Source organism: Neophocaena asiaeorientalis, unplaced genomic scaffold, assembly GCF_003031525.2.
Source record: "Neophocaena asiaeorientalis asiaeorientalis breed wild unplaced genomic scaffold, Neophocaena_asiaeorientalis_V1.1 scaffold147, whole genome shotgun sequence".
Taxonomy (NCBI): domain Eukaryota; kingdom Metazoa; phylum Chordata; class Mammalia; order Artiodactyla; family Phocoenidae; genus Neophocaena; species Neophocaena asiaeorientalis.
Window position 1 is genome coordinate 6,745,564 of NW_020173758.1, and position 22,848 is coordinate 6,768,411.

A 22,848-nucleotide genomic window follows, 5' to 3' on the forward strand; every position below is an offset into this window, starting at 1 on the left:
TTGTCCCCAAGACCTCATTCTGGAGTGCCCCAAGGGGCCTGACGGGAATCTGTCTCAGTCATTGTCAGTGTCGGGAAGGCCAGGACCCTCCCGTGCCCCGAGAAGTGACCTTTAAGAATGCTCAGGCATTTCAGACCTCGTCCCAATGCTTCCACAGGGGGAATTCTTAAAGTGGTTGGTTAAATGAAGTTCCAGTGTCGAAATGATTTGTTTTGACTGAATATGCTCTTCCTAAGGTCACTAATGACCTCATCCAAGTTCAGAAGACAAGTTCCATTGCTTATCTTAGTAGACAGTGTTGATTATTCAGAGTTTTCCTTGTGCTTCTCTGACAATGCCTTGTGTCTTTTTTGCTCAACTCCACTTCCTTTAGCCTAGGTTTATCTTTTCTCCCCGAATTTCATCCACCTTTTGGCCTTCTCATTGTGTACACTCTTAGTGGTTGGTTCTATCCACTCACATATCAATCCATTCCTCAATAAACAAAAATAAACTCAAAATGTCTCATAGATGTAAGTGAAAAACTTGAAACTTCCAAAGGAAAACAGGAGAAAATATTTGTGACCTTACTTAGGCAAAGATTTCTTAGGTGCAACACCAAAAGCATGATGCAGAGAAGATAAAATGAAAAAATTATACTTAAACAAAATAAAAACTATGGTCTTCAGAAAACACTGAAACCACACACAGGGAGAAAATATTTGCAAAGCATATATCTGGTAGAAGACTTATATTGAGAACATACAAAGAACTCTCAAAACACAATAATAAAACAAATTAATTTTTTAAATGGGGAAATATGAGCAGACACATCCCCAGAGAAGTTATATGAATAGCAAATAAACATTTGAAAAGATGCAAAACATCATTAGGGAAATAAAAAATAAAACCACCATGAGCTACTACTACACACCCATTAGAATGGCTAAAATCAAAAACAAAAACAAAATCCTGAATATTCAGTATCATGATTTCAAATATCTCTATGTTTTGCTGACTCAAATTTCAACCTCCCATTCAGACCTCCTCCTCAGCATCCTGTATTTAACTTCCTTCTGGAAATCACCTAGATAACCCAGAGGCATGTCAAATCCAACACATCCAAAGCTGAATCCATCAGCTTTCAACTTGGCTTTTCCTTCTGTGTTATCTACTTTGATGGGAAGACTTTGTTATCTATTGACTCTTATCCAATCCAGACACCTGGAAATCACCTCACATTTTAATCCGACAATCTGCTGGTCTTTCTCAGTAGAAACCATACCTACCATCACAATCTTGATTCAGGTCCTCATTATGTCACTCCTGCAGCTGGTCACCATGTCTCCCTCACATTCATCCTTCTCTCAGGAGCCAGGGAGATCTAGCTAAGATACAATCTGAAAATGTCACTCCACTTCTAAATCCTTATCAGGCCAAGAGAAAGTCCACGCTCCTTTATATATCCCACAAGATCATCCATGATATGACAACTGCCTACCTCCATAGCTTCATCTGTCTCCATTACATACCATGAGCTTTTTCTCTAGCAGTACAGTTCTGTGCCCACAAACATGCTGCTCTGTGCCTTTAGTCAGGCGGCCACCTCAGCATAGAATACCCTCTCCCATTTTCTCCTGCCTAAATCACTGCTACCCATTCTTTAAGACTAAACTCAGCAAGCTGTCCCAGAGATCCCCCAGCTAGGTTAGGTATCTCCTTTTTCTTACAGTAACACTCCACACATATACTTATTGGTCAATTTAAGTGTTTTGTGATTGTGTATCTTCTTTACCAAATTGTAAATTTCATGAAGTCAGGGACTGTATTTTATTTATATTCTCATCCCTAAGCCTTAGCCCAGTGTCTGGCACATGGTAGGTATTCAATAATCTTTATTAAATAGGTCATTATCCACTACTAGCTGAGCAATTTCTTTGAGATGATGTCTTTTTCTGTCTTTACGAAATGCAGGGAGTGATATGCTTTTGATGACTATCAAAAAGTCATTGATAGAATTATCAAACATAAAGATGCCTTGCTTATGACACTTTAGAAAGTCATTTATGTTGAAAGGCTTATGACACATATCATATATACTTTATATGCCCAAAACATACATACCTAAGCATATAGCTGATTAAATGATATCATATTTAGTATGTAAATTTTCCAATGTACTGGTCATTTTTTAACATGTTTTTGTTTTCTTTGAGTGATTTCAAACAGCTTCATAGGGAAAGGGCATTGCCAAAAAGAATAATTAGTAATCCAAAGGAAGGTATACTTTATCTCCTTTCAGGAAATCTATATTGAAAATGAAGTTATTCTGAGTAGGTAAAGAAATATTGTATTTTTAGATACAGAAGTAATTTCAAGTCTTACTTTTCAAAATCCAGTTAAAGGAACTTACTTTCACTATAGAATTCTTGAACAAACCAACCTTTCTGCCTGCCTTCATTTCTCAATAGCAGTGTGAATTTGGATGACTTTTCTGGAGGTAGATTGATAAAGGTGTTATGGCAGTCATTTTCCTCCTCAACTCAATATAAGCGGCAAAAACTGGTCTCATCTTTTTTTGCAGAATTATTCTGTGTGATTTGGTTTCTCCCTTGCCATGTAAAACAGGTTTCAAGTATTTTACACTAAGTGTCCATACAGTGACCTCCTAAGTTCTACAGTTTTAACATTTTGCTGTATTTTTTCAATCATATGTTTATCCACCCACTCAGCCATCAACCCATGTTATTATTTTGTTGCATTTCCAAGGGAGTTACAGACATAAGTACACATATGATTGCATTTTGCGTGAAAGATAAACCCCTCATCTAGGTAACAGATTAACAAAGCATACATATCTAAGCATATAGCTGATTAAATGATATCATTTCTTCATCTAATTTCAGCAGGGCCTTGAGAATTTTGCTTTAAAACAGTTTCAAATTAGTTTTTAATCAACACTGTAACATTATTTTGATGATGATGAAAGCAAATAGCATATTTATTTCTAATGTCATAGCAAATATGAAATTTCATATGTAGCAGAAGACAGGGGCATGGTTATAGAGAACCATTATTCTAGGGGAAAAAAAGGGGGGGGTAAAAGCCTTTTTAGTGTAAAGAATAACAAGGATCATGGGGGGCCTGAAGAGTTTTCTGCTTTCTATTTCTGCTTTCATGTAGGACAATAGCAAATCATCCCTGAGGGTAAACATTCATGCCTTTCCTGAAAGATCTTTAAGATGCTTTCATAACCTTTGTTAGTAACTCATTTTTAGTACCTTCACTGTCAGAAATTCTTCTTATAGCTAATCTAAGACCTTCAAGCAGTAGTCATAAAATGTGAAAAAGAGATGCAGATAGTCATAAGAAGTTAATACTGATGGGTTTTCCATTCCATTGTCATAAACACATCATATAGTAGTTTTATATTAAAGTGATAACACATAGTTGAGACACTGCATTACATTATGAACAAATTGTAATTACCTTACATCTGAAAGGACTCATCCATCAATTTTCCTATTTGAGTTCATTGTGTGTCTTTTGAAAAGAAGATATCAGGGCTACTGAGTAAACTCCATCTGACCTTATTGTGAATAGAGAGTATTATTTTACTCTGAAGCTGTTCCCAGAGATTGCCTCTTTGTTAGAGGAAATTTTGATTAATATTCGTAGAGCTTAGAAACCCTGAATTGATTGTCATTATTTTCTAACAATTCACAAATAAGTTATAATTAAAGATAGCATTGCTTCAGAAGACAGAGTTATATTTACTAAGATCAAGAAAATTCTGAAGTTACATTATTGTGCATTTGCTTACTCAGGGGGAAAAAAGGTAATTGTTTATTCAGTGATCTTGCTCATCTACACACTTTACATGATGTGATCATGTAAAATACACAATAATATATATTTTTTAAAAAACTCCATATCTATAGTGATTTTCTGTGAAAAATATGGAATTTTTACTGTTATTTTTAACCCTAGCTTAATAGCTTGAAAGAGTAACCATGTGGACTGATTATAAGAAAATCACTTACAACCGTATATTTTTGTGTAAAGTAACTCCCCAAGATGTTTCCTCGTGTGTGTAAACTTTGTTTCTTCGTTTCTGACCCATTTTTATACTTGGCAATTCCTTCCTCCAAAGAATATTGCTAAAAAGGTAGAATCAGGGATACATAGTTTCATTCTTTCTACGCTTAAAAAACTAAATCCTGCCCTTTTAAAATTTATTTAGGGAAACATATCTCAATTAGCCAAGATTTGGTGGGAGAAGGAGGGTGGTTTCCCCTTCACTCAAAAGCCAAAGTTCTTAAAAGTAGTCTATCAACCCACACACACCCCCTCACTCTACTACTCTTGTATTTCTCTGACCTCACTTCCTGCTATTCTCCCTACCACCACCACCATCCCCTCCACAGATATCTGTGTGGCTCTGGCTCCACTTCCTTGAAGTCTTTGCCCAAAATTTACCTCCTCAGTGAGGCCTAATCTGTATAAAACTGATACTTCCAATCACTTCATCTGTTCTTTCCCCCCAGAGCACATGTTCATCTTCTAACATAACTGTGTAATTTACTTACTTATTACGTTTATTGTCCATGTTGTCCTAGAATATAAGCACCACAAGGGCAGGGATTTGTTGTTCCATTTGATTTACTAATGTGAAGGAAATACCTAGAACAGTGTTTGGCACATATGCTCAATAGATGTATGTTGAATGAATGAGTGTATATCTACATATGGTAATATATTATAAATACATTTTTTATTCATAAGGGAAGAACTGTGCAGAGAGAGAAGTTTGCATAATTATTAAGAACTCAGGTTTTCGTGTCACTCAGACCTTGGTTTAAGTTTAGGTGTTTTCTGTTCAGTAGTGCTACTGAACCAAACTTGGGTCTGCTTACCTGTGCACAATAAAGCCAATCTACTGACAATGAGTTGTGGTGACAGGAAGTGCAGCATTTATTGCAGGGTGCCAAGCAAGGAGAACAGGCAGATCATGCTCAAAAGACCCAAACTCCCCAATGGCTTTCAAGGAAGGGGTTTAAAGGCACTGTGAGGGAGGGGACTGCAGGGTACATGATCAGCTCATGCATAGTTCTCAGATTTGTTGGCATCAAGGTAAAGTTTCAAGCATCATCAACCTTTGGGTTTCAATGGGTCTAGGGTCTATGTGCATGTGGTCAGCGTTTTTACATCTGATGGGGGTCTGCTTCCTCTAAAAACAACTTAGGAATATGTGTCAGGCCTTTATATCTTTTACGGAACTTGGAGTTCAGTGATTCTGCCACGTGGCAGATTTATAGTCTAAACTGTTACCAGTTTCCCAGCCCCATGGCTATTTGTCTCCACATCTTCACATTTACTAATCATTAACTCTTGAGTCAGCCTTTTGAGACTCAAGGGGGGCCTGGGAAACTAAAGCAAAAGCCTTTTACTTCAAAGGACAGGGACACAGGGGCTTGTATATGGTTTCAGTAGTTCATTCCCTTTCTAAACCTCAGTTTTCTCATCTGTGGAAATAGTGATAATAATACCATCCCTCATAGGATTATTGTGAAGATAATTGAAAGAATACATATTAAGGACTTAGCATAGTGTCAGGCAATTAGTAAAGATTCAATCAACACTGGCAGATATGGAGTTTGAAATTAATTTTATAGTAATCTACAGTGTCCATCAGATTATGAGAATCAGCCCTTATCGCCCACCTAGATTGGTTCTCATTCTTTTCCTCATTCACAATAGTTCTCTGAAATCATTACATAGTTCATTATAGACCAGTCCTCTAGATGGGCTATTTTATTGATTCACAAAGGGTCATCTTAAGCAAACATTATTATTATACTCTGAGGTACTTTCTGAGAAAAACTTTGTTTCTATCATTTAATTGAGTTCAGCACTGTAAACTTGATTGGCACCAAATAAATATTGCTTGGCAATATGTTAATACTTAAAATAGAAGATGGCTAGCATGCAGATGGACTTTGTTTCTTAGTATTATAGTAAACAAAATCTACTGATGAGCAGAGAAGATGTTCACTTGGGTTTGAAACAATTTTTAAAAATTTTAGATACTCAACAACAATTAAAAAAGTAATTGTGGTACATTCATACAATACAATACTATACAGCAATAAAAAAAATGAACTACTGTTACATAAAACAACATGGATGAATCTCAGGATCTCAACATAGATAAGTAAAAGAGTACCTTGGAAATGGGATATAGCTTACATACAGCAAAGTCCACAAAATCTTAAGTGTACAGTTTGATAAGTCTGCTCTGAACATTGTATCTGACTTTTGTTGGACATAAGCACTCATTTCTCTTGGTATATATCCAGGAATTGGAATTGCTAGGTTATAGGATGCATGTGTTTTTACTTTAGTTAGTTGGTGCCAAACAGTTTTCCAAAGTGTTTGTACAATTTACATTCTCACCAGCAAGAGATGAGAGTTCCTGTTCCCTCATTTCCTTGCCAATACTTGGTATGGTGAGTCCTTTGAATTTTGGTGAGTGTGTATTGTTATCTCATTGTGGTTTTAGTATGCAGTTCCTTGATAATTAAGACGTTTATCACCTCATATGTATTTTTTTTCTTGAGTCATTCTTTAATTTCTTTATTCTTTAATAGTTTTAAATAAATGTATTTATTTATTTATTTTTGGCTGCATTGGGTCTTCATTGCTAAGCACAGGCTTTCTCTAGTTGCAGTGAGCAGGGGCTACTTTTCGTTGTGGTGCGTGGGCTTCTCACTGCAGTGGCTTCTCTTGTTGTGGAGCGCGGACTCTAGATGTGCAGGCTTCAGTAGATGTGGCACACGGGCTCAGTAGTTGTGGCTTGTGGGCTCTAGAGTGCAGGCTCAGTAGTTGTGGCACACGGGCTTAGTTGCTCCATGGCATGTAGGATCTTCCCAGACCAGGAATCAAACCTGTGTCCCCTGCATTGGCAGGTGTACCACCAGGCAAGTCCCTGTTTCCCTGTTTATTCTTTAATATTAAAACAATATCAATTTTTGTATTGGATGAAAGTGTTTTTTTGTTTGTTTACTATATGATTCCATTTATATAACATTCTATAAGAGGTAAAAGGTTAGTGGCAGAAAGATCAGTGGTGTGGCCAGGGGCCAAAGATGGGAGAAAACATTGACTGCAAGAGGCATGAGGGAACTTTTTGAAGTGATGAAAATACTGTATATCTTGATTGTGGTGGTGGTTGTATATTTGTCAAAACTCATTGAATTGTATACTGAAAATTGATCAGTTTTATTGTATGTAAATTATACTTCAGTAAAAAGCTGATTTAAAAACTGAAGTAGGTAAATATAGTTTGCTCATGAAAAAATAGAAAATATGATCTTGAAAGAGAAAGGAGGAACATTCTATTATAAATCAAAATAGATCCCCTTTATAGTTTATATATTTCACTTTCAGCTTTTAAATAGTCAATTTTCCAGCCTCATCTCTTGTGCTGAACATTAGTCTTTAGTGATACCAAACTTGGTAAGAAGTCCTCCATGCACACTATATTGTTTCTTTCTTTGCTGTCATTGGCTTATACTGAACACTTGCCTGGAACAGCTTCCTCTCTTGTCCTCCCCTAAGACTCCCACTTCCTCTCTCCCTCACCTGGCTAACTCCTACCTACCCTTGAAGACTCAGTGTGGAATTCACCTTGGATGAAAGTATTTTTAAAGACAGTATTAATTGAAAACATTTCTAAGCAAGTTTATTTATTTTTAAAGATAAACACTGTCATTTTTTTAATCTCCTTGCTATAAACAAGCAATATTTTTTCTAGCTCATTGAGGTATAGTTGACATATAACATTGTGTAAATTTGTGTACAATAAATTTACTTGTTGTTTTAAAGCATAAGTATTTATTTCCCCCATCACAATGTTATTTAAGTGGTGAATCTGTACTTGTAAGTAAGTAAACCAATTATAAACTAAGATACTTTTTTTCAGTGGGAATATGTGTGCACCAATCACTGTGTGTGCCTAAATGTAATTATTCCCAGAGAGAATACCTGTGGTCAGGATGCCCATTCACTCTGGCTCTGTTGCCAGTCACCATGTGAGTTTGGACTGTTTTGTTTTTTTGTTTTTTTTTTTTGCGCTACACGGTCCTCTCACTGTTGTGGCCTCTCCCGCTGTGGAGCACAGGCTCCGGACGCGCAGACTCAGCGGCCATGGCCCACGGGCCCAGCCGCTCCGCGGCATGTGGGATCCTCCCGGACCGGGGCACGAACCCGTGTCCCCTGCATCAGCAGGTGGACTCTCAACCACTGCGCCAGCAGGGAAGCCCTGGACTGGTTTTGCTCTCAGTGAAATTGATGTTTTTAGCTAGATGATTTCTAAGACACACTCCAGGATTCAGAAACTTCCTTCTGTAGAATAAGCAGGTTAGAATGGAAAGAATACTAGACCAGGAATCAACCTGGGCTCTGCACCTGTGGGCCTTTGCTTCATTTCATGGTTCTAAACCCCAGTAAGTTTCTTTGTCATCGTACTCTTTTCCTACCTTCCCTCCTTCAACAGATTCTGATATAAAACAGTGAGCAATGCAGTAATTCCTTAAGCCTGGAAATTAGCATAACCAGAATATAAATTTTTTAAAAACCGTATAAGTTGTTATTAAATGTGTACACTAATAAACTGTGTAGACATTGAGTTATTCAGATTCAGTAATACGGTCACTTATGATACTTAGAGTGTTTTTTTTTTCCTATGATAAATCTAGAAACTTTTTAAACAAAAATTAAACCCCTGGGGCTCCCCTGGTGGCGCAGTGGTTGGGAGTCCGCCTGCCGAGGCAGGGGACACGGGTTCGTGCCCCGGTCTGGGAAGATCCCACATGCCACGGAGCGGCTGGGCCCGTGAGCCATGGCCGTTGAGCCTGTGCGTCCAGACCCTGTGCTCCGCAACTGGAGAGGCCACGGCAGTGAGAGGCCCGCGTACCGCAAAATAAACAAAAAGAAAAAAAACCAAAATTAAGCCCCTGTATATATCAAGTTGCAGAATTTCCACAAAATTAATTTTCTTGGAATAGATTTGGTTTGCATTTTCTGGATCCTAGGCAGGCATAGGATATGATTCACCCTAACCTTATTTCCTTGCATTTTACTTTATTTTATTTGTTTTTTTGCTTGTTTTACAGTAGTTTTCTGCTGTAGCTGAGTATCATTGTTTCTTTTCAGCAATTTTCATCACCTCACTATCAAAGCCCATTAAATTTTCTGAAAATAATGGCTTATTGGGATCCAGACTCAAGTAAGATCTATTTTAATCTTATCTTTGCTTCTGGTTGTTGCTCCTCTTTGGACATTCATTAAATAATATGCACTTGATGAAATTCTAACAATAGTATCAAAGATATTATTTACTCCTTGAATACCAGTTGTAGAAGCAGTAGAAAACTGTGAGTAAGAAAGAGCTTGGGCTTTGAAGTGAGACTACTAGACTTGAATTCTGGCTCTTCATACTAGCAATTTGACCTTAGGAAAGTTCCTGAATCCTCAGATATATTATGTGTAAAGTGAAGATAAGAAAGGTACTTATCTCATTGAACTGTCTTGTGGGTTAAATGAGGTAATACTAAATGTAAATTGCTCTGAACAGTGTCTTGTACTTAGTAATCATTCAGTTCTTAGCTGCCATTATAAATATTACTACCTTTAGGTTTTTTTGTGAGGATTAAATGTGATCATGTATGTAAAGTGTATATGAAAGGCCTGCAATGTTGTAAACAATTAACATTAGCTGATATTATTACTAAACGAAGATTTTCTCTGGCCAGTTGGTTTTACACAATTTCTTTTTTTTAAATTAATTTATTTTATTTTTGGCTGCGTTGGGTCTTCACTGCTGCGCGTGGGCTTTCTCTAGTTGCGGTGAGTGGGGGTTACTCTTCGTTGCGGTGCACGGGCTTCTCATTGTGGTGGCTTCTCTTGTTGGGGAGCACAGCCTCTAGGCGCGTGGGCTTTAGTAGTTGTGGCACGCAGGCCCAGTAGTTGTGGCTCGCAAGCTCTAGAGTGCAGGCTCAGTAGTTGTGGTGCACGGGTTTAGTTGCTCCGTGGCATGTGGGATCTTCGTGGACCAGGGCTCGAACCCGTGTCCTCTGCACTGGCGGGCAGATTCTTAACCACTGTGCCACCAGGGAAGCCCAATTTTACACAGTTTCTATGTGTACAAGTAAAACTGCACTTTAGGACCGTTCTCTCCCCTCCCCCCACCCAAAAAGTAAATGTGCCATTAATATATTTGTACTCTGAAAACATACAGATTTCTAGACTAAAGCTCCAAGTTTTTAAAAATTATAACATAGCTGAAATATTATTTGTAATGAAAGGAAGCAAACATGGTATTAATAACCATAAAAATAAATAAAGGCTTAAACATTTTTTCTTAAATAATGATGTGATGACATATTTTCCTTCCTAATAACTTTGTTCTATGGCCAATTAAACTCCATCAGTAAGTTGGGGGTGTTTGGGGGCATTGTGGTGCGAGACTCTGGAACCAATCCTTTTCTTAAAGAAGCTATAAGAATTCTTACATAGAAATTACACTCAGAGTCATACTATCTTGATACATTGCTTATATCTTGTTCCTAAGGTATAAGGACCTGCATCTCTATCTTGTTGTTTCAAGACTTTGAACCGTACAACTGATTTCAGTCTTCTGAGAGAATTGATTTCTTGCCCTCTGACCCATCTCTACATTAATGAGTTCCCTTTTGCAAAGCTAGACCCCGGCAAAGTTAATTACTCACCTGTCTGAAACCATCAGGGTTACTGAGTACTTTTGAACAGGTCGTGCACTGAACAACTTTAGAAAGTGCCATTCACATAGACTACATACAACTGTACAACTGCACATGGTGGCCCAGTGACCAGTTTTCTATTTCTTAAACTATTGTTAACCTGCTATGCCCCTGCCTGGGTAGGTACCCTGAATCTTGCATTATTTGATTTCTTTGTTTGTTTTTGTTTTAAAGTAATATTATATGCCATATCATTATGTACTAGATAGAATAGCACTTTTAAAGAGTGGTCTTCATTAGATAGCATGTGCTGAGTTTCCTGCCCACTGTTTGTAGTCTTTAATTATTTGATCTCATCTGCTTTGTATATTGCTTCTGGTTAACTTGCCTCAACTTTCACAGCCACTCATTGCTCAGTGCTGTTGCATCCACCTGGAACACTCCTCTACTTTATCCCATAGGAATCTCATCCTTTAAATTGTAGTTAAGAAGCCGCTCATCTATAGTATCTCACCTGAGCTGCAATTTTTCCTTTCTTCCTCTTCTGATTTCCTTTAATGTTTTATTACGATTGCATGTTACTTCTCTAGTTAGACTGGAGATTTGAAGGGCAAGCACAGTGTTTTACTGGTCTTTATCTTCTCTATAACACCTATATCATGCTTTGCTCATAACAGGTGCTCAATGAATATTTGTAGAGTGTCTTGGTGAGACTGCCACTTAACAAGAGCCATCAAGTAGATATGCTTAATGGAACTGAGAGGGGAGAGGCTAGAAGCAGGGAAGTGATTTGGTAAACTCTTGTAGTGATTTGTATGTGAGGTGATAATCAATCTTGAGTCTACTCAATGGCAAAATAAGTTGAGATGCACTGATTATATAAATCAATGTGGATGACCATGAATATAATTAAATGGGGGAGGGGAGGACAGGGATTGATTAAAATCTGTTGTTGATGCAAATTGGAACCTGTTTCTTATGTTTAGAAGTTTATGTCAGATGTCAGGAGAATAAAAATAAATTCAGATCTAAGTTAACCGTACTCTGCATTCACTTTCGTAATGGCTAAAACCACCGAGAAATGTATCCTTAAAAAACCTTTGTTTGATCTTTCTAAGGCTGTCTTAACATTTGATTATTTAAAATATGAAATCCAGTTTTTTGTGAAATTCAACAAAACCAGAATGTGCTGTGGGATTTTTTTTCCCACTTGTAACCAGCTGGACACAGGAATAAATAGGCATAGTGAGAGTTGAGATTATTACTCATTTTGGCAAATTATTTGGAATACTTTTATGCCTTTCTCCCCAAAAGCCCCCAAGAGCTAGACTTACTCATATCTGGAGGATCACATTTTTGACAGATTCTTGCACATTCATGAGTGTCCATCACATGCAGAGATTTAGCTTAATTCCTTTCACAACTAATTTGAAGCCCTATAATACCTAATTGACCTTAATTGTGCCTGGTTCAATATAGCAAATATTTATTGAGTGTCTGTTGTGTGTAAGGCTATGTGTCCTGTTTTCTTACGGAAAAAGAAGAGCATAAGTTACTATCTATGCTCTCTAGAAATTATATTCAGGTGGGAAAAACAGCATAAATAACTATGTTCCATAGTGATAACATGATAATAGGCAGTGATACACATGCTATAATAAAGGCACAGGCAGTGTACAGTGGGAGAACAGAGGGAAGAAGGGATTAATTAAACTGGATACTGCTCTAATAGCTTGGTCTAATTCTGTTCTTTTTATAATATCTAGGTAACACAAGGAAGCTCTTTCTGGATGCTTGACTGGTCTCCAGGTAAGCAGAGTTTATTTATGTCACAGTTTCGGGAAGACTGTATTGGTGGGTGTTGTCCAGGGAGCCCAGCTAGTTGCAGATGAACTTCAGCCTTGCAAACATATTAACTGGATTTTCCAGGTTACCCAGAATACCAGTTTCTTAGCAGTGGGCTAAAACTAACTACATTTATCTGTTTCGGACATACAAAAATATGGGTGTCATTTTGTCAACTTTGTTAGTGTTTGGGGAGAGGTAGGGGATGTATATTCCTAATTTGGACATTCCTTCTTTTGGATACCATCTTGAAGGTTACTTGATGACCATACAATCCATACAGGAAAGTGAGTATTATTACCTAGATTCTGGGAAGACGTAAGGAAATATCAATCTTCCACACAGTATACAGGCATAATGGGATTCTTGTGAGTCCCATTTTTATAAGTTCCCAGTCTGAAGCCTGTTTCCTGGACATAAATTTGAATCAGTTGCCCTGAGGGGTTGGTATGCAGAAATGAGTGACTCACCTTGTGAGGATTCTAAACAGCTAAGTACCACCATCATTTCAGAGTGTTTTGTTGTTGTTGTTTGCATGAAAACTGCCAAAGTCCTATTGAAAAATTTCAGTTATAGGATGAGTTCAGTCAGTTTTTGTGGGCTATTTTTATGAATCTTTTCATAGAAAAATGAGTACTAGTGATTACTAGTTTAAAGTGTTGTAAATACACCTCAACCATATGGCCATGCATTCTGCATACTCAGCAGAAACAGAATATCCACTTATGTATCTATTTCAATAGTTAATTCCTGGGCTTCCCGGTGGCACAGTGGTTAAAAATCCGCCTGCCAATACAGGGGACATGGGTTCGAGCCCTGGTCCGGGAAGATCCCACATGCTGCGGAGCAACTAAGACCATGCACCACAACTACTGAGCCTGTGCTCTAGAGACTGTGAGCCACAACTACTGAAGCCCATGCGCCTAGAGCCCGTGCTCTGCAGCAAGAGAAGCCACCACAATGAGAAGCCCACACACCGCAACGAAGAGTAGCCCCAACTCACTGCAGCTAGAGAAAGCCTGTGCGCAGCAACAAAGACTCAACACAGCCAAAAATTAACTAATTAATTAATTAATTAAAAAATAGTTAATTCCTGGCTTCCTCAAGAAAATGAAACATGGCACAACATACTTCTTATTCTTTGAGCCTGATATTATGCATACCATTCCTCTGTAGAGAATGTATTTAAATTGTTGCCTATTTTGTATCATTTTGAAAGATTAGCAGGCTCAATAGGAGCCATTGTTAGTGAATTTCCTGTCCTTGTAAGTAGTTTGAGTTGTAACTTAAGTTTTCTCTTTGTAGTGCCATCCCTACCATTGTTTTTTTTTTCCTACTCAATACAGTATTCCTCATATTGTTTGTTGAACATGTATCCCTCTACCCCTTCTCTTAATCTATTCTCCCACATTCACAGAGCCCTTGCTTCATCCATTATGCTCTTTGCTAATTTCACTGCTTGCTTTTTCCCTTCAGCATATTAGAGTGTACCCATCTTAAAAATAATCAGAACAACCTTCCTCTAATTGTTGCCCCATCTAGCTATTATCCAATACATCTTCCCGTCACACACCATGTTTTGAAAAAATAGCCAGAGGTCATCTCAAATTCCTCATTCCTGCTATTTTCTTAATCCATTTTATCTGATTTTTCATCCCTTCTACAATGAAATCATGGTCTTTAATGACCTGCGTTACCTTCTGCTGCTGGATCTCTGTAGCTTTGTTGATCCTTCCTTGGTTTGTGACACCATTTCTCTTCAATTTCTATGTTCTGATTCCCTCTACTCCTCAAATGTTGGTGTTCTTGGGATTCTTTTCTTGATCTTATTCTTTCCTTGCTCTACAGACTCCAATTTGATGATCTTATTCATTCCTGTAGTTCCAAAATCATTGTTAAAGTTATAACGTTTAACAGTCGTTGTATTTTCACTTGCAGTAACCTTCCTGAGCTGCCATCTCATATATTCAGCCATATATCTGCTATACTTACTTGTTTCACAGTATCTCAGTATGTACAGAACTGAATCCTACTCTTCCCACCATGGATGCTTTTCTTCCTGAATTCCCTTTAATGAAGAGAAGCACCATCCAGACCAAACCCTGATGCCTCCCTAAGTGCTTCCCCCCTCAAAATCAAATGAGGCTAAGCCAAGTTTACCTGCTTATTGTCTCTTGATTCTAATTCCATCTTTCTATCCTAATTCCAAAGCCTACTGTTTTTGGCCAGAATTACCTCATCACTTCTTAAGACTGATTCCAACCTCATCTGATATTTATTCTATTTATAACACTGCTTCAATTTTTTTTTCTGAAACACATTTTTTATTATTTTATTCCCCTTCTTGAAATCCTTCAGTGCTTCCCCATTACATTTAAGATAAACTCCAAACTTCTTAGCGTAGTACATATAAGGCATTTTTATGTTCTGGGCCCAGTGTTTCTCTCTAGCTGCAACTCTTACCTCTGCTATGTGCAGTTCAACTTTGTGTCCGGTCCCAGAGGTCACTCCACTCTCCACCTTCCACGCTGTCCTCTTTCCCCTTTTTACCCTTCCTTCTGGCCATTCCCTGCCCAGCTCTCAAACTTCAATCCTAACAAACAGCACTTCTTCCAGGCCTCTGCTTTTCTTTCTCACCTACTCATTTGGCATTGCCATGTTTCCTATTCATGTTTCTTTTATCACACTGATTAATTCTGCTGTAATGGTTTGTCTGAGTCTTTCCTAGACCTACACTCCCTAGCAGCAGGAATTATGTATTATCTTTGTATCCTGCTAACTAGAATGTACCTATGGAATATACTTAATAAAAGCTTGTTGGATAAAATTGTCTGATGTCTGATTTACTTCAGAAATAATCACTGCTATCTACAATTACAGTTCTTTTTTTAAAAATTATGTAATGCATAACAAGTTTACTCTTTAAAAATGGTCACAGTTCCTCTCTGAACCAAAGAACTTAGAGATAAGGGAAAGTAGCTCAGGAATACAAGTGGCAATAAATATGGTAGAGCCTTTGCAATGCAATTATGACTCTACTCATAGTTAGGCCAAATTTCATAGGTTAAGGGCACAATCTTCCACAAGACTGCCCTCATTTCATTCACCAGCTGCAAGCTTGTGAACTCCCACAGCTACCCTCACTTCTGACCAGCTGATTACAAATTTGGAAGGTTCACATGACCCGCTCAGGTTTGATTATTCACTAGAACAATTTACAGAATTCAGGAAGGCACTAAATGTAAATTATAGTTTTATTATAGCAAAGAAGATTCAAACCAGAACCAGCCAAAAGAAGAGACTCATAACGTGATGTCTGGGAGGGCCCAAAGTGTGAAGTTTCTGTGTCCTTTCCCCATGGAGTTAGCTACCCACCTTACACTGATGTGTGACAATGCTTAGTGTATCACTAACCAGGGAAGTGCATCTGAGCCTCAGTGTCCAGAGTTTTTACTGGGGTTTCATTATGTGAGCATGATTGACTAAACCATTGGCTATAAGGTTGAACTCAGTCTCCATCCCCCCCACCCCTTCCCAGAGGTTGTGCTGATATTATATGGCTCAAAGTCCCAGTTTTCTAATCACATGATTGCTCTTTCTAGCATGTCTCTCTCCCATCCTGAGTCATCTCATTAGTATAAACTCTAGAAGCCACCATGAATAACAAAGCCACTCCAATCACTGGCAAAATTCCAAGGATTTAGAGGCTACCTCACAGAAACTGGGGACAAAGGCCAGCCACATTCTCTAAACAATAGTCTTAGACCACCTTAAATTAAAACAAGTCTGGCCACCAGAAATGAAGCTTGTGCAAAACCTAAATTATATTGATAATCTAGAATTTGTATTCATCTGTCCTTTTAATCATACCAGGAAAGGACCATGGTCTGAAGGAAATGAAAACAGAATATTGAACAGATATTTGCACTCCTGTGTTTATTGTAACATTATTCATAATAGCCAAGATATGGAAACAACCTAAGTGTCCATCAACAGATGAATGGATAAAGAAGATGCAGTGTATGTGTGTGTGTGTATATGAATATATTCCACACAATGGAATATTATTGAGGCATGAGAAAGAAGGAAATCCTGCCATTTGTGACAACATTGATGGACCTTGAGGGCATTAGGCTACATGAAATAAGTCAGATGGAGACAGACAGATACTACATGGTATCATTTATATATAATCTTTTAAAAAGTTATACTCATAGAAACAGAGTAGAAAAGTGGTTTCCAGGGTCTGGGGATGGCAGGAAATAGGGAGAGGTTGTAAAAGGTTACAAACTTTCAGCTATAAGATAATAACATCTGAGGATCTAATATATAACATGGTGACTATAGTTGATAACACTGTATTGTATAATTAAAATTTGCTAAGAGAGTAAACTTAAATGTTCTTTAAAAGGGGGTGGGGCAAGAAATTTGGCATTCATGTACAGGTTAAAAGTCTTAATGTCACTTAAAAACTGAAGTGATAGCATAAATTTCTATTTGGCAAAGTCTGTTAGAAGCTGTCCATACAAGAAAAATTTATCAGAATTAGGAACTACTTCTGAATTAGATTATACAAAGTGTAATTAGATTACACCTTGTTTAGAGAATATGTTTCAGAAATTGTGCTAATGTGTACGTTAAGAGCATATACAGAGAATAAAACTTGAATGATCCTTCTTATAAAGCTGATGGTCTGTGAAATCTTGTTAGGTTCTGCATCAAACAAACTAGATAGAATAGACAAAGAAATCTTCCCTGAAAAAGATTTATTTCCTCCATTTGGTATTTCTTACTGATTGAATTTAATATTTTTACCATATATAATACATCAAAATTTTGTTTATAAACAGGAATTAAATCTTGATTAAGGTTTCTGCCTACATTAGAGGTACCTTAAGTAACCAAACAACATTAAATCTATTTTACCAGTATTGACACTCTTTCTTAAGAGCTGTTAGCCTGGAGTGAAGTATAACCCCTAGGAAGAGGATCTCTGTTTCTGCAGAATGGCAAAATATTCTGACTAGCCCTCCTACTGATAACAGCAATAAATGATTGGTAAATGTATAACTGAGTTGACAAATTTTAAAAATTCACAGGACAAAAGCAAAATGAATACAGAAGCCCAGAGAGCTAAAGTAGTGCTCAAGCTACCTTTTGTCCCAGGGATTTATGCAAAAGCATTTTGACCCTGAGCTTCATCTGCACAACTTGGACTATTGAGGGCAGGAGGCAAACTCTGCAGCCTACCAAAGTAAAGCAATAAGAAACCTCTGCTGTAAACAGAGCTGTCCTCAAAGGGCTATACCTTCAGTGTAAGGGTGAGCCTAGATGTAAACCTGTCCCACAAAAGGGAACAGCAAGGAATATTAATTCCCTTGGTTAGGGATCAGCAAACTGTATACCTCAAGACAAATCTGCCTGCTGCCTGTTTTTGTATAACCTGTGAGCAAAGAATGATTTTTACATTTTTAAATGGTTGAAAAAAATCAAAAGGAGAACCATATTTCATGATGTGAAAATTATACATGAAATTCAAATTCCAGTGTCTATAAAGTTTTATTGGAACACAGCCATGCTCATTCATGTACATATTGTCTGTGGCTGCTTTTGCACTGGGACAGCTGAGTTAAGCAATTGCATTAGAGACTATGCATGGCCTGCAAAGCCCAAAGTATTTACTATCTGGAGTTTTACAGAAAAAGCTTGTCTGTCAACCCTTGGTTTAGGATTTATGATTAGAAATCATTCAAGCTTTCTTCAGGTGCAACTCATAACCCATGTGATACTGCATAGTCCTTTAAATAACAGAATTAAAAGAAATAGTGATTTGAAGGCAAAGAAATAGAACTTAAATTACTTCAGCTCTGCCATTTTCTGTGACCACTTTGGTTTATATTTGAAACTTAATGAAACTGTGCAAACTATGAGAAATAATATCTTACTGAATTTTAATATCTTTAAAATTGAAATATATTCTCATTTATTAACTGTTAATTTTTTAAACTAAAGAACAAATCAGGAAAATAATTTCTTATAAAAGTCCCCAAAAGCACTAACCCTAACCTAAAAGCAATTAATAAATGTAAACTTCAAAATTAAAATCTTCTGCTCATCCAAAGACATCATTAAGAAAATGAAAAGTGATGTCACAGATTGAGAGAAGACATTCAAAATACATACATCGGGATAAATAAATTAAATCCTGCGAAGAGGTGAAACTCCCTGTTTCTACTTTGCTCTTACAATACGACCACACTACTTCTGTCACTAGACGTGTGGAGTTTTCCCACAGCAACAAATTCTCCAACACCAGCTCAGTGTTGTACAATTCAATTCAATTCTGAAACTAACCAGAGTTAGCACAGACTCCACAGGTTAAGGGCTCAGTCTCATGAGACTGCCCCCAACTTCAGATGCCAATCACAAGTAGTAGGTCTCCAGGTTACTGTTTGGTGTGTTTTTTCCAACACCAAACAATTCTCCATTTCTCAGCAGATACTTACCAGGTGTCCCACAAATTTAACTCAGTTCTGACATTATCTACCTGGAGATAGTGTCAGAACCCAGGTTAAGGGCTCAGTCCCACAAGACTGCCCCCACTTCAGATGCCAATCATAAGTCCAGGTTGTTACCTGTGCTGCTGACCAAGTGGCTGTAGGTTGGAGAGTATCACCACCTTGTCTTTGAGCTTGATTAATTTGCTAGAGTAGCTCATAGAACTTACTAGATTACTGGTTTATTACAAAAGGATATAGCCCAGGAACAGCCAGAAAGAAGAGAGGCATAGGGCAAGGTATGCGGGAAGGGTACTGAGCTTCCATGCTCTTGGCTTGCGGAGTTTCTGAGAGGCTCCATTAAACAGGCACAATTGATTATATCACTGGCCATTGGTGATTGATCCAACCTCCAGCCCCTCTGCCCTCTCCAGAGCTCAGGCAGTAGGATTGAAACTTCCAACTGCCTAATCATGGTTAGTTCCCCTCACAACTAGTCCCCATCCTTAGGGGATTTCCAAAAGTCACCTAATTAACACAAATTCAGATGAAGTTGAAAGGGGCTTGTGAATAACAAGACACTCCTTTCACCTTTATGGCTCTGGAGCTATTTCAGGAACCGATGACAAAAGGCCAAATATTATAGCAAAAGATGCCCCTACAGATCTTATACAGGGAATTGCAAGGTTTTACAAGCAATGTGCCAGGAACAATGGACAAAGATCAATTATGTATTTCTTATTGTAAAGCACAGTATCACAGCATTATCCACAATGTCTGTCTGGCTTAGCTGCAAATCAAATGTTCACATGACCCCCTTCTTGGATTTGATCATTTGCTAGAACAACTCACAGGACTCAGGGAAACACTTATGTTTACCAGCTTATTGTATAATAAGAGATACGTTAAAGGATACATATGAACAGCCATATGAAGAGATACATAGGGCATAGTCTGGAAGTGTCCTAAGCACAGGAGCTTCTATCCCTGTGGAATTGGTGTGTACCACCCTCCTGGCACATAGCTGTGTTGACCTACTCAGAAGCTCTCCAAAGCTCATACCATTGGGGTTTCTTTGGAGACTCAACACATAGGCATGATTGATTGTTAACTCCATTTCCAGACCCTCTCCAAATCTCCTCCCTTCGGATCTTTATGGAGGCTCTATTACATAGGCATGGTTGATGATTACATTCAAGAGAAGGGAGTGGGGTGGGGCTGATGGTTCCAAGATTATGACTTGATCTTTGGTGACCAGTCCCCATCCAGAAGCCCACCAAGGGTCCTTATTAGAACAAGATACTCCTATCACTCAGGAAATTACCAACTTCGTAGTATCTCTTTGTCAGGAACTCTGGTCAGAGATTAAATATTAGAAAAAAAGATTCTTCTAGTACCCCTATTTACAAGGGTTTTAAGAGCTCTGTGTCAGGAACTAGGGGCAGAGATCAAAATATACATTATATGTATATAACATGTATTTTATTATTTCATGCTACCATTCAAAAACAAGACAATCTAATTTTAAAAAATGACTTGAATAATACTTCACCAGAGAATATTTATTGATGGCTAGTAAGCACAGGAAAAAGTACTCAGAATAATTAGTTATTAGAGAAACACAAATTAATATTAACAATGAGATATAACTTTACACCCATTAGAATGGCTAAAACATTAAAAACTAACACTACCAAATGTTGGCAAGGATGTGGAGCACCTGAATTCTCATACATTGCTAGTAGCATGTAAAATGGTAAAAGAACTTTGGACACCTATTTGGCAGTTAAACAAGCACCTACTCTATGACATAACCCACTTGACTTCCAGTATTTATCCAAGAGAAATGGTTACATATGCCCACAAAAAGACTTGTACAAGAGTTTTTGTAGCAATTTTATTCATAATAGCTACAAATTGGAAACAACCCAAATGTCCATAAAAAGGCAAGTGGATTTTTAAAAATTGAGATAGTCATACACTGGAATACAATACCATAAGCAAATTAAAAATGAACTACTGAGCAGAAGCAAGAAGAACTACAGTCCTGCAGCCTGTGGGGAAAAAAACACATTCACAGAAAGACAGAGAAGATGAAAAGGCAGAGGACTATGTGCCAGATGAAGGAACAAGATAAAATCCCAGAATAACAACTAAATGAAGTGGAGATAGGCAAACTTCCAGAAAAAGAATTCAGAATAATGATAGTGAAGGTGATCCAGCACCTTGGAAAAAGAATGGAGGCAAAGATCCAGAAGATGCAAGAAATGTTTAACAAAGATCTAGAAGAATTAAAGAACAAACAGAGATGAACAATACAATAACTGAAATGAAAACTACACTAGAAAGAATCAATAGCAGAATAACTGAGGCAGAAGAACGGATAAGTGACCTGGAAGACAGAATGGTGGAATTCACTGCTGCAGAACAGAATAAAGAAAGAAGAATGAAAAGAAATGAAGACAGCCTAAGAGACCTCTGAGACAACATTAAATGCAACAACATTTGCATAATAGGGGTCCCAGAAGGAGAAGACAGAGAGAAAGGACCCGAGAAAATATTTGAAGAGATTAGAGTCGAAAACTTCCCTAACATGGGAAAGGAAATAGCCACCCAAGTCCAGGAAGGGCAGAGAGTCCCATACAGGATAAACCCAAGGAGAAACATGCTGAGACACATAGTAATCAAATTGGCAAAAATTAAACAAAAGGAAAAATTATTGAAAGCAGCAAGGTAAAAATGACAAATAACATACAAGGGAACTCCCATAAGGTTAACAGCTGATTTCTCAGCAGAAACTCTACAAGCCAGAAGGGAGTGGCATGACATACTTAAAGTGATGAAAGGGAAGAACCTACAATCAAGATTACTCTACCCAGCAAGGATCTCATTCAGATTCGATTGAGAAATTAAAACCTTTACAGACAAGCAAAAGCTAAGAGAATTCAGCACGACCAAACTAGCTCTACAACAAATGCTAAAGGAACCCCTCTAAGTGGGAAAAACAAGAGAAGAAAAGGACCTACAAAAACAAACCCAAAACAATTAAGAAAACGGTAATAGGAACATACATATCTATAATTACCTTAAACGTGAATGGATTAAATGCTCCAACCAAAAGACACAGGCTTGCTGAATGGATACAGAAACAAGACCCATATATATGCTGTCTGCAAGAGACCCACTTCAGACCTAGGGAAACATTCAGACTGAAAGTGAGGGGATGAAAAAAGATATTCCATGCGAATGGAAATCAAAAGAAAGCTGGAGTAGCAATACTCATATCAGATAAAATAGACTTTAAAATAAAGAATGTTATAAGACACAATGAAGGACCTACATAATGATCAAGGGATCAATCCAAGAAGAAGATATAACAATTATAAATATATATGCACCCAACATAGGAGCATCTCAATACATAAGGCAACTGCTAACAGCTATAAAAGAGGAAATCAACAGTAACAAAATAATAGTGGGGGACATTAAAACCTCACTTACACCAATGGACAGATCATCCAAACATAAAATTAATAAGGATATAGAAGCTTTAATTGACACAATAGACCAGATAGATTTAATTGATATATATAGGACATTCCATCCAAAACCAGCAGATTACACTTCCTTCTCAAGTGCTCACAGAACATTCTCCAGGATAGATCACACCTTGGGTCACAAATCAAGCCTCAGTAAATTTAAGAAAACTGAAATCATATCAAGCACCTTTTCTGACCACAACACTA